The sequence below is a fragment of the Nerophis ophidion genome, linkage group LG18, assembly GCF_033978795.1.
Source record: "Nerophis ophidion isolate RoL-2023_Sa linkage group LG18, RoL_Noph_v1.0, whole genome shotgun sequence".
NCBI lineage: Eukaryota > Metazoa > Chordata > Actinopteri > Syngnathiformes > Syngnathidae > Nerophis > Nerophis ophidion.
The window spans coordinates 5,020,157-5,032,512 of NC_084628.1; positions in this window are offsets into that span (position 1 = coordinate 5,020,157).

Consider the following 12,356-nt stretch of genomic DNA (forward strand, 5'->3'; position numbering starts at 1 on the left):
GTTTGGTTTTCGCTCATATACAAATGTTATCAGTGAACTATGATCAGGCAAAACAAAGAACAAGAACTTCCCAGATGTGGATTTGAACCCAGTAGTACTGCATGTGAGGCAGCAGTGTTAACCATTGAGCTATCCTGGGTCCCAACAAAGTTTGGTTTTCGCTCATATACAAATGTAATCAGTGAACTATGATCAAGGCAAAACAAAAAACTAGCTCTTCCTACAAATGGATTTGAACCCAGTAGTTCTGCATGAGAGGCAGCAGTCTTAACCATTGAGCTATCCTGAGTCTTGTTGGAAGTGTAGTCTGGCTCATTCATTAATGGAATCGTGACATCTGTCCCAGTAAACTACGATTGAGGTGGAGCTCAATATTGAACTGAAGTTACATATCAAACCAATTGGGATTCAAACCCAGTACCCCCATATTTGAAGCTCACAGTGTTGACCATTGAGGTATCCTGGGTTCCATCAAGACATGATTTTCACTCATATACAAATGCAATCATTTAACAATGATAGAGATGAAACAAAAAAAAAGATCTTGTGGATTTGAACCCAGTAGTACCGTGTGAGAGGCAGCAGTCTTAACCATTGAGCATTTTGGGTTCTACTACTTCCTGATCTGGATCAATATACCAATGTTACATACCTGTTGTTGAGTAGTTGGTGTGTGCCATGTCTCTCAGGTGTGACATACCTGTTGTTGGTGTGTGCCATGTCTCTCAGGTGTGACATACCTGTTGTTGGTGTGTGCCATGTCTCTCAGGTGTGACATACCTGTTGTTGGTGTGTGCCATGTCTCTCAGGTGTGACATACCTGTTGTTGGTGTGTGCCATGTCTCTCAGGTGTGACATACCTGTTGTTGGTTTGTGCCATGTCTCTCAGGTGTGACATACCTGTTGTTGGTGTGTGCCATGTCTCTCAGGTGTGACATACCTGTTGTTGGTGTGTGCCATGTCTCTCAGGTGTGACATACCTGTTGTTGTCATACCTGCCAGCTTGTCTGCAGCAATAAACAAGTCATCAATTGAGTCCACAACATGTTTGATGTTTATTCCTCTCATGTTGAAGTAGTTCCCATCTGCAGTTCGCCCACTGCACTCTATCGCCACCATGTGGTCATACCTGCAACAACTTCATAGTTCTTTGAAACTATCGCCACCATGTGGTCATACCTGCAACAACTTCATAGTTCTTGGAAACTATCGCCACCATTTGGTCATACCTGCAACAACTTCATAGTTCTTTGAAACTATCGCCACCATGTGGTCATACCTGCAACAACTTCATAGTTCTTGGAAACTATCGCCACCATTTGGTCATACCTGCAACAACTTCATTGTTCTTTGAAACTATCGCCACCATGTGGTCATACCTGCAACAACTTCATAGTTCTTTGAAACTATCGCCACCATGTGGTCCTACCTACAACAACTTCATAGTTCTTTGAAACTATCGCCACCATGTGGTCATACCTGCAACAACTTCATAGTTCTTTGATACTATCGCCACCATGTGGTCATACCTGCAACAACTTCATAGTTCTTTGAAACTATCGCCACCATGTGGTCATACCTGCAACAACTTCATAGTTCTTTGAAACTATCGCCACCATGTGGTCATACCTAAAACAACTTCATAGTTCTTTGAAACTATCGCCACCATGTGGTCATACCTGCAACAACTTCATAGTTTTTTGAAACTATCGCCACCATGTGGTCATATCTGCAACAACTTCATAGTTTTTTGAAACTATCGCCACCATTTGGTCATACCTACAACAATTTCATAGTTCTTTGAAACTATCGCCACCATGTGGTCATACCTGCAACAACTTCATAGTTCTTTGAAACTATCGCCACCATGTGGTCATACCTGCAACAACTTCATAGTTCTTTGAACCTAAAATCTATTGAGATATATATCGTATATATGGAGCGGAAAACACAACCCAAAATTCAAAGTTTCTTCATGCGACGTAGCCGGCTACTTCACCACAGTCTGTGGTCTATTGCCCCCCCCCCCCCCCCCCCCAGGCAAAGATGAGATGGAGATGTGATGGTGACGACTAACACATTTTCTGGGGGGGAAATCACTGCATAGATAACATTTGTGTATGGAAAGAAATCTATTCTTTACAAGACCAAGGATAGCTCAGTGGTTAAGACTGCGGACTCTGAATGAGAGGTACTGGTTTCGAATGCCAATCTAGTTGACATCATTTTGTTCAAACTCATCATACTTTACTGAGCCAGGAGTCCTCAATTACATTTGTGTATGGAACACAATCATGGCTTCACAAGACCCAGGACAGTCCAGTGGTTAAGACTTCTCACTTGGAATTAAGCGCACTGGGTTCAAATCCAGCTCTAATTGATTTTTTTTTTTTTTTTCCCCCAAGATGGCGCTGCTGTAGTGGCTGCTGTTGGCAGGAGCTCCGTGCTCTTGTGTCATCATTTTGTGTTTCCCTCTTGTTTTCATGTCTTATTATATTTTTGCCTTTTGGTCCGGGACCCTTTGGGACTGTGTGACAAGGGGTGGCACTTTCGTGACCTCTGTGGTGCTTTTTGTGGACTTCTGGATCTTCCTCCCGGGAGCCTTTTGACCATGGAGACCAGCTGCTGGGTGTCTGCCACACCGGAGTCGCTTTGGAGGGACTGGAGGAGATGCGGATGAAGGGACAGGTCTGCGGAGCAAGCTCTGAGCGCTGGGACGGAGAGGTTTGGCGGTGTCTTGGCTGGTTGAGCAGGTGTCGTACACCTCAGTCTCCTTGGACGTATCCTCGCTCATCCATGCGGACTGGACACTGGCCGAGAGTTGGTTGGCGGCTTAGAGTGGAGTCAGTTCTCTTGGTTGCTTTGTTGGGTCTGCTCCTGTTTCTGGCCACGCTCCCTCCACCCCAGTGGACGATGGCGTGGAACAGCGCAGAGACCACCACAGTGTCTATGTTTCTTTTAGTTGTTATTCATAGCTGGATGTAGAAGTGTCTGCTTGTATCCGCTGCTTTAATGTCTTTCATGTCCTTTGTCTTCTTTGATGTTTACCTCTTACACACATGTGAGAGGGATGTGTACTATGGCTATGAGTTGTTGTTGTTTTTTCCCTTGGCCTCAGTCTGGACCCCTTCTCCAGGGCCCAGGTTTAGACCATTTTTATTTTAGTATATTTTATTTTATTTTATTTTAATCTTCTATTTTTTTCACCCATTCCCAACCTCATTATACTTTACAGAGCCAGGAGTCCTCGATTACATTTATGTATGGAACACAATCTTATTGTCACAAGACCCAGGGTAGACTAGGGGTTGAGTCTGCTGACTTTGAATGAAAAGTGCTGAGTTCAAACCTCACTCTGGTTGATAGTATTTTTTTTTTTACCTCATCATACTTTACGAAGGCCGGGAGACATCGATTACATTTGTGTATGGACTAAAATCCTACCTTTACAAGACTGAAAGTAGCCCAGTGGTTAAGACTGTTGCATGAGAACAAACTGTACACAGTTCAAACCCCACTCCGGTCAGCAGTATTTTTTCCACCTCATCTTACTCCAGTGAGTCAGGGGTCGTAGATAACATTTGTGTATGGAAAGAAATCCATTCTTCACAGGACCAGGGATAGCTCGGTGGATAAGACTGCTGACTCTGAATGACAGGTACTGGGTTCGAATCCCACTCATGTTGACAAAATTTAGTTTAAGCTTGTCATACTTTACTGAGCCAGGAGTCCTCGATTACATTTGTGTATAGAACACAATCTTCACTTCACAAGACCCAGGATAGACCAGGGGTTAAGACATCTGACTCGGAATGAAAAGTACTGGGTTCAAGTCACACTCAGGTTGTCTGTATTTTGTTCTACCTCATCAAACTTTACTGGGCCATCAGTCCTCGATTACATTTGTGTATGAAAAAATATATATCTCATCAAGACCCAGGATAGCTCAGTGGTTAAGACTGCTGACTCTGAATGACAGGTACTGGGTTCGAATCCCACTCATGTTGACAAAATTTTGTTTAAGCTTGTCATACTTTACTGAGCCAGGAGTCCTCGATTACATTTGTGTATAGAACACAATCTTCTCTTCACAAGACCCAGGATAGACCAGGGGTTAAGACATCTGACTCGGAATGAAAAGTACTGGGCTCAAGTCCCACTCAGGTTAACTGTATTTTGTTCTACCTCATCAAACTTTACTGGGCCATCAGTCCTCGATTACATTTGTGTATGAAAAAAAATTGTGTCATCAAGACCCAGGATAGCCCAGTGGTTAAGACTGCTGACTCTGAATGACAGGTACTGGGTTCGAATCCCACTCATGTTGACAAAATTTTGTTTAAGCTTGTCATACTTTACTGAGCCAGGAGTCCTCGATTACATTTGTGTATAGAACACAATCTACTCTTCACAAGACCCAGGATAGACCAGGGGTTAAGACATCTGACTCGGAATGAAAAGAACTGGGTTCAAGTCCCACTCAGGTTGACTGTATTTTGTTCTACCTCATCAAACTTTACTGGGCCATCAGTCCTCGATTACATTTGTGTATGAAAAAAAATTGTGTCATCAAGACCCAGGATAGCCCAGTGGTTGAGACTGCTGACTCTGGTTGAAGAGTGTGGGGTTCGACTCCTGCCTGGGTCGATGTGTAATTTAAAAGATCAGCTGGAGGCTGCAAGTTGACAAATATTGTAACTGTGTCATTTCTCCCATGTAATGTTAAAATAATAATTTAATTAACTTTTTTTTTATCCAATTACAATTAACCTATTTTATTTTATTTGTACCCAGGAGAGCTCATTGGTCAACGCTCTTTATTTATCCTATTCCCACCCACCTCAGGAGTTACACTCACTCGCACACACTCCTACACACACACACACACACACACGCACTCATTCTCACACACACACACACCCACACACTCACAGGTAACCCCTGAGGTGTCATCATTGACTATTTGACAATTTATTTTGGATTATTATTAGCTTTAGTGTTGACTTAATTTTTCAACTATATGTTAGTCAAAGAAGTAGCACATAACATTAGTCTGTGTGGGGGAGAAGAAGCAGCCCACAATGTATGTCGTCTTGACGCCATACTGCCAAATTACTGACTCCATGTATGGGATTTGAACTCACTACTCCTGTATTAGGAGCCCACAGTGTTGACCATTGAGCTATCCTGGGTCCCAACAAAGCTTGGTTTTCGCTCATATACAAATGTTATCAGTGAACTATGATCAGGCAAAACAAAGAACAAGAACTTCCCAGATGTGGATTTGAACCCAGTAGTACTGCGTGTGAGGCAGCAGTGTTAACCATTGAGCTATCCTGGGTCCCAACAAAGTTTGGTTTTCACTCATATACAAATGTAATCAGTGAACTATGATCAAGGCAAAACAAAAAACTAGCTCTTCCTACAAATGGATTTGAACCCAGTAGTTCTGCATGAGAGGCAGCAGTCTTAACCATTGAGCTATCCTGAGTCTTGTTGGAAGTGTAGTCTGGCTCATTCATTAATGGAATCGTGACATCTGTCCCAGTAAACTACGATTGAGGTGGAGCTCAATTTTGAACTGAAGTTACATATCAAACCAATTGGGATTCAAACCCAGTACCCCCATATTTGAAGCTCACAGTGTTGACCATTGAGGTATCCTGGGTTCCATCAAGACATGATTTTCACTCATATACAAATGCAATCATTTAACAATGATAGAGATGAAACAAAAAAAAAGATCTTGTGGATTTGAACCCAGTAGTACCGTGTGAGAGGCAGCAGTCTTAACCATTGAGCATTTTGGGTTCTACTACTTCCTGATCTGGATCAATATACCAATGTTACATACCTGTTGTTGAGTAGTTGGTGTGTGCCATGTCTCTCAGGTGTGACATACCTGTTATTGGTGTGTGCCATGTCTCTCAGGTGTGACATACCTGCTGTTGGTGTGTGCCATGTCTCTCAGGTGTGACATACCTGTTGTTGGTGTGTGCCATGTCTCTCAGGTGTGACATACCTGTTGTTGGTGTGTGCCATGTCTCTCAGGTGTGACATACCTGTTGTTGGTGTGTGCCATGTCTCTCAGGTGTGACATACCTGTTGTTGGTTTGTGCCATGTCTCTCAGGTGTGACATACCTGTTGTTGGTGTGTGCCATGTCTCTCAGGTGTGACATACCTGTTGTTGGTGTGTGCCATGTCTCTCAGGTGTGACATACCTGTTGTTGGTGTGTGCCATGTCTCTCAGGTGTGACATACCTGTTGTTGGTGTGTGCCATGTCTCTCAGGTGTGACATACCTGTTGTTGGTGTGTGCCATGTCTCTCAGGTGTGACATACCTGTTGTTGGTGTGTGCCATGTCTCTCAGGTGTGACATACCTGTTGTTGTCATACCTGCCAGCTTGTCTGCAGCAATAAACAAGTCATCAATTGAGTCCACAACATGTTTGATGTTTATTCCTCTCATGTTGAAGTAGTTCCCATCTGCAGTTCGCCCACTGCACTCTATCGCCACCATGTGGTCATACCTGCAACAACTTCATAGTTCTTTGAAACTATCGCCACCATGTGGTCATACCTGCAACAACTTCATAGTTCTTTGAAACTATCGCCACCATGTGGTCATACCTGCAACAACTTCATAGTTCTTGGAAACTATCGCCACCATGTGGTCATACCTGCAACAACTTCATAGTTCTTTGAAACTATCGCCACCATGTGGTCATACCTGCAACAACTTCATAGTTCTTTGAAACTATCGCCACCATGTGGTCATACCTGCAACAACTTCATAGTTCTTTGAAACTATCGCCACCATGTGGTCATACCTGCAAAAACTTCATAGTTCTTTGAAACTATCGCCACCATGTGGTCATACCTGCAACAACTTCATAGTTCTTTGAAACTATCGCCACCATGTGGTTATACCTGCAACAACTTCATAGTTTTTTGAAACTATCGCCACCATGTGGTCATACCTGCAACAACTTCATAGTTCTTGGAAACTATCGCCACCATTTGGTCATACCTACAACAATTTCATAGTTCTTTGAAACTATCGCCACCATGTGGTCATACCTGCAACAACTTCATAGTTCTTTGAAACTATCGCCACCATGTGGTCATACCTACAACAACTTCATAGTTCTTTGAAACTATCGCCACCATTTGGTCATACCTACAACAACTTCATAGTTTTTTGAAACTATCGCCACCATGTGGTCATACCTGCAACAACTTCATAGTTCTTGGAAACTATCGCCACCATGTGGTCATACCTGCAACAACTTCATAGTTCTTGGAAACTATCGCCACCATGTGGTCATACCTGCAACAATTTCATAGTTCTTTGAAACTATCGCCACCATGTGGTCATACCTGCAACAACTTCATAGTTCTTGGAAACTATCGCCACCATGTGGTCATACCTACAACAACTTCATAGTTCTTTGAAACTATCGCCACCATGTGGTCATACCGGCAACAACTTCATAGTTCTTTGAAACTATCGCCACCATGTGGTCATACCTGCAACAACTTCATAGTTCTTTGAAACTATCGCCACCATGTGGTCATACCTGCAACAACTTCATAGTTCTTTGAACCTAAAATCTATTGAGATATATATCGTATATATGGAGCGGAAAACACAACCCAAAATTCAAAGTTTCTTCATGCGACGTAGCCGGCCTACTTCACCACAGTCTGTGGTCTATTGCCCCCCCCCCCCCAGGCAAAGATGAGATGGAGATGTGATGGTGACGACTAACACATTTTCTGGGGGGGAAATCACTGCATAGATAACATTTGTGTATGGAAAGAAATCTATTCTTTACAAGACCAAGGATAGCTCAGTGGTTAAGACTGCGGACTCTGAATGAGAGGTACTCGTTTCGAATGCCAATCTAGTTGAGATCATTTTGTTCAAACTCATCATACTTTACTGAGCCAGGAGTCCTCAATTACATTTGTGTATGGAACACAATCATAGCTTCACAAGACCCAGGACAGTCCAGTGGTTAAGACTTCTCACTTGGAATTAAGCGCACTGGGTTCAAATCCAGCTCTAATTGATTTTTTTTTTTTTTTTTCCCCCAAGATGGCGCTGCTGTAGTGGCTGCTGTTGGCAGGAGCTCCGTGCTCTTGTGTCATCATTTTGTGTTTCCCTCTTGTTTTCATGTCTTATTATATTTTTTTGCCTTTTGGTCCGGGACCCTTTGGGACTGTGTGACAAGGGGTGGCACTTTCGTGACCTCTGTGGTGCTTTTTGTGGACTTCTGGATCTTCCTCCCGGGAGCCTTTTGACCATGGAGACCAGCTGCTGGGTGTCTGCCACACCGGAGTCGCTTTGGAGGGACTGGAGGAGATGCGGATGAAGGGACAGGTCTGCGGAGCAAGCTCTGAGCGCTGGGACGGAGAGGCTTGGCGGTGTCTTGGCTGGGTGAGCAGGTGTCGTACACCTCAGTCTCCTTGGACGTATCCTCGCTCATCCATGCGGACTGGACACTGGCCGAGAGTTGGTTGGCGGCTTAGAGTGGAGTCAGTTCTCTTGGTTGCTTTGTTGGGTCTGCTCCTGTTTCTGGCCACGCTCCCTCCACCCCAGTGGACGATGGCGTGGAACAGCGCAGAGACCACCACAGTGTCTATGTTTCTTTTAGTTGTTATTCATAGCTGGATGTAGAAGTGTCTGCTTGTATCCGCTGCTTTAATGTCTTTCATGTCCTTTGTCTTCTTTGATGTTTACCTCTTACACACATGTGAGAGGGATGTGTACTATGGCTATGAGTTGTTGTTGTTTTTTCCCTTGGCCTCAGTCTGGACCCCTTCTCCAGGGCCCAGGTTTAGACCATTTTTATTTTAGTATATTTTATTTTATTTTATTTTAATCTTCTATTTTTTTCACCCATTCCCAACCTCATTATACTTTACAGAGCCAGGAGTCCTCGATTACATTTATGTATGGAACACAATCTTATTGTCACAAGACCCAGGGTAGACTAGGGGTTGAGTCTGCTGACTTTGAATGAAAAGTGCTGAGTTCAAACCTCACTCTGGTTGATAGTATTTTTTTTTTACCTCATCATACTTTACGAAGGCCGGGAGTCATCGATTACATTTGTGTATGGACTAAAATCCTACCTTTGCAAGACTGAAAGTAGCCCAGTGGTTAAGACTGTTGCATGAGAACAAACTGTACACAGTTCAAACCCCACTCCGGTCAGCGGTATTTTTTCCACCTCATCTTACTCCAGTGAGTCAGGGGTCGTAGATAACATTTGTGTATGGAAAGAAATCCATTCTTCACAGGACCAGGGATAGCTCGGTGGTTAAGACTGCTGACTCTGAATGACAGGTACTGGGTTCGAATCCCACTCATGTTGACAAAATTTAGTTTAAGCTTGTCATACTTCACTGAGCCAGGAGTCCTCGATTACATTTGTGTATAGAACACAATCTTCACTTCACAAGACCCAGGATAGACCAGGGGTTAAGACATCTGACTCGGAATGAAAAGTACTGGGTTCAAGTCACACTCAGGTTGACTGTATTTTGTTCTACCTCATCAAACTTTACTGGGCCATCAGTCCTCGATTACATTTGTGTATGAAAAAAAATAAATCTCATCAAGACCCAGGATAGCTCAGTGTTTAAGACTGCTGACTCTGAATGACAGGTACTGGGTTCAAATCCCACTCATGTTGACAAAATTTTATTTAAGCTTGTCATACTTTACTGAGCCAGGAGTCCTCGATTACATTTGTGTATAGAACACAATCTTCTCTTCACAAGACCCAGGATAGACCAGGGGTTAAGACATCTGACTCGGAATGAAAAGTACTGGGCTCAAGTCCCACTCAGGTTAACTGTATTTTGTTTTACCTCATCAAACTTTACTGGGCCATCAGTCCTCGATTACATTTGTGTATGAAAAAAAAAATATCTCAAGACCCAGGATAGCCCAGTGGTTAACACTGCTGACTCTGAATGACAGGTCCTGGGTTCGAATCCCACTCATGTTGACAAAATTTTGTTTAAGCTTGTCATACTTTACTGAGCCAGGAGTCCTCAATTACATTTGTGTATAGAACACAATCTTCTCTTCACAAGACCCAGGATAGACCAGGGGTTAAGACATCTGACTCGGAATGAAAAGTACTGGGTTCAAATCTCACTCAGGTCGTGTGTCTTTTGTTCTACCTCATCAAACTTTACTGGGCCACAGTCCTCGATTACATTTGTGTATGAAAAAAAATTGTGTCATCAAGACCCAGGATAGCCCAGTGGTTAAGACTGTTGACTCAGGTTGAAGAGTGTGGGGTTCGACTCCTGCTTGGGTCGATGTGTAATTTAAAAGATCAGCTGGAGGCTGCAAGTTGACAAATATTGTAACTGTGTCATTTCTCCCATGTAATGTTAAAATAATAATTTAATTTACTTTTTTTTTATCCAATTACAATTAACCTATTTTATTTTATTTGTACCCAGGAGAGCTCATTGGTCAACGCTCTTTATTTATCCTATTCCCACCCACCTCAGGAGTTACACTCACTCGCACACACTCCTACACACACACACACACACACACACACGCACTCATTCTCACACACACACACAGGTAACCCCTGAGGTGTCATCATTGACTATTTGACATTTTATTTTGGATTATTATTAGCTTTAGTGTTGACTTAATTTTTCAACTATATGTTAGTCAAAGAAGTAGCACATAACATTACTCTGTGTGGGGGAGAAGAAGCAGCCCACAATGTATGTCGTCTTGACGCCATACTGCCAAATTACTGACTCCATGTATGGGATTTGAACTCACTACTCCTGTATTAGGAGCCCACAGTGTTGACCATTGAGCTATCCTGGGTCCCAACAAAGTTTGGTTCTCGCTCATATACAAATGTTATCAGTGAACTATGATCAAGGCAAAACAATAAACTAACGCCTCCTAACAATGGATTTGAACCCAGTAGTTCTGCATGAGAGGCAGCAGTCTTAACCATTGAGCTATCCTGAGTCTTGTTGGAAGTGTAGTCTGGCTCATTCATTAATCGAATCGTGACATCTGTCCCAGTAAACTACGATTGAGGTGGAGCTCAATTTTGAACTGAAGTTACATATCAAACCAATTGGGATTCAAACCCAGTACCCCCATATTTGAAGATCACAGTGTTGACCATTGAGGTATCCTGGGTTCCATCAAGACATGATTTTCACTCATATACAAATGCAATCATTTAACAATGATAAAGATGAAACAAAAAACAAGATCTTGTGGATTTGAACCCAGTAGTACCGTGTGAGAGGCAGCAGCCTTAACCATTGAGCATTTTGGGTTATGTTGCTACATGATCTGGATCAATATACCAATGTTACATACCTGTTGTTGAGTAGTTGGTGTGTGCCATGTCTCTCAGGTGTGACATACCTGTTGTTGGTGTGTGCCATGTCTCTCAGGTGTGACATACCTGTTGTTGGTGTACCAAAAAGTTCTATCTTGGTTTCATCTGACCACATGACATTCTCCCAATCCTCTGCTGTATCATCCATGTATCCATTTTGTTATAAACTCAACTCGTCGTATTTGGAGAATACTAAGTTGCATCCCAAGAACACCATACCTACTGTGAAGTATGGGGGTGGAAACATCATGCTTTGGGGCTGTTTTTCTGCTAAGGGGACAGGACGATTGATCCGTGTTAAGGAAAGAATGAATGGGGCCATGTATCGTGAGATTTGGAGCCAAAACCTCCTTCCATCAGTGAGAGCTTTGAATGGTTGACCAAATACTTATTTTCTACCGTAATTTACAAATAAATTATTTAAAATTCCTACAATGTGAATTCCTGGATTTTTTTTTCACATTCCGTCTCTCACAGTTGAAGTTACTGTACCTATGATGAAAATGACAGACCTCTGTCATCATTTGAAGTGGGAGAACTTGCTGACTAAATAATTTTTTGCCCCACTGTATGTATACATTTTACAGGACTCTCATCGTCTGCCTCAGAGACCCAAGTAGTTTTTAGTGTATTATGCAAATGAGCCATGTTAGTCATTGTAGGAGCCAGATCATGTGTGTATGTCACGTGGTGTTTGTGGATGTGTACACAAGGAACAGAAGCATGTGTCACGTGACATAGGTGGCCGTCACCATAAAGAAGGCTTTTTTACCTGTACTCAAGAGGGAGAGAGGAAAGAGTAGAGCTCGGTAGCCATCATTTCTGCTCGGTTGGTAGAGTGGCCGTGCCAGCAACCTGAGGGTTCCAGGTTCGATCCCCGCTTCTGCCAACCTAGTCACTGCTGTTGTGTCCTCGGGCAAGACACTTTACCCACCTGCTCCCAG